The following is a 1,975-nucleotide window of genomic DNA, read 5'->3' on the forward strand; positions in this document are numbered from 1 at the left end:
TTTAGTTTTCAAATGTTTGGAAAGTTTCTTGTTATCTTTCTGTTATTGATTTCCAGTGTGATTTATTATGGTCAAAGGATACATTCTGTAGAATTTCAAATCTTTTAACTTTGGTGAGGTTTATTTAATTGACAAGGAAATGGTCTATTTTGGTGTAACTTTTGTGGTCACTTGAATAGCATGCTTATTCTGTTTTTGAATGGAGTAATGTATAAATCTTGATTAGGAACTCTTTGATGGTGTTTTTGAGAAGATAACCATGCTGATTTTTTGTCTAGTTCTATTAGTTTTTAAAAAAGTACTGTCAAACTCTCCAATTTGAATTTTGGATTTTTCTCTTTATTCTTTCAGTTTTGTCAATTTTTGCTTCACATAATTTGTAGCTATTTTTTTTTTTTTTAATGCAAACATTTAGGATTGCTCTGTTTTCTTGATTGGTTGAAAGTGAAAGTCTATGTCTCTAGTAATTTTTTTTGCTCTGAAGTCTGTAAATATTAATATAACTACTTGTGCTCTCTTTTGATTAATGTTTCCATGGTTTATGTTTTTGTGTTCTTTTCCTTTCACACTACCTGTTATTATATTTGAAACGAATTTCTCGTATACATCATCTAATAGGTTTATTTTATTTATCTACTCTGCTATTCTTTCTCTTTTAATTGATACATTCAGACCTTTTACATTTCATGCAATTATTTATATGTTAAAATTCAAATCTGACATTTTGGAAATTTTTTCCTGTCTATTCTATCTATATTTTGTTTTTGCTTTCTTTTTCTTTCTTTCCTGCGGGTTGCTTGAACATTTTTTAGAATTCCATTTTTGCTTATCTGTAATGTTTTTGAGTATCTCCTTTTATAAAATTTTAGTGGCTGCTCCTGATATGGTTAGATAGACAAAAATAGAGATATACAGGTGTATGTATGTATACACACACACACACACACACATACATACATATATACACACATATATACGGAGAGAGAGAGAGGTAGGTATAGATATAAATACATATATAGATATATACATATATCTATAAACATCCATAGTGTTTCAGAGTATCTATTTTTTTAGTGTCTTCTCTATAGATAGATGATGATAGATATGATAGATAGATGACAGATGATAGATAGATGATTGACAGATGATAGATGATAGATAGATAGATAGATAGATAATAGATAGACACATATACAGGTATATGTACATATATATCTATAGTGTTTTTGTGTGTTTTGAGCTCTTTCCTTCATCTAAGATAGGTTTGCATATTTAACTTCAATCTTTTTCTGAAAGATTTTTCTCCACTTCATTCCAATAAATATTTTATATTACTACATTCATTTATTCATTCATTTTAAAAATAATTTCTTCAGTGAAGACTTTACATATTATGAAGATATGGATGTGAACACTGGTATCTAGATGTTTTTCATTAATGATGAGAAAGAAATAGTTATTTGCACATTTCTAGGCTCTTGATAAATCAGGTAGATTTGGACTAGATTGATAAATCCTAAATTAGTGTTTATCAGAATTTAATGTGAGGATGTTAATGCAAATTCTGATTTGTTAGATATGGCATAGGGCCTGAGATATTCCATTTTTAGAAAGCCAGTCAGAATGCTACAATTTGAGTGGCAAGACTTTAGATAATATCAAATGAATGTATCATCTCTGAGCAATCTATGTTAATGGTCTTTTTCTTACTTTTTGTTACATGATGACTTTAATAACAACTCTTGAAAATAATATAAGACAAGTTAAACATAAACCTGGAAAAAGTATACTCTGTATAAAAAAAGATACTTATTTTTTATAATTTTATCACTACAGTTATTCCTTTTATTTTACTTTTCAGTTAGTTACACAAAACTTGAATTGAGAATTCATTGTTTTGCTTGCTCCAAATCTGTCTCTCAGAAAGTGAAAAATGTGACACAGTGATTGTTCAACTAGTACTCATTCCCTTGAA

The sequence above is a fragment of the Pteropus vampyrus genome, unplaced genomic scaffold (genome assembly GCF_000151845.1).
Source record: "Pteropus vampyrus isolate Shadow unplaced genomic scaffold, Pvam_2.0 Scaffold8, whole genome shotgun sequence".
Taxonomy (NCBI): domain Eukaryota; kingdom Metazoa; phylum Chordata; class Mammalia; order Chiroptera; family Pteropodidae; genus Pteropus; species Pteropus vampyrus.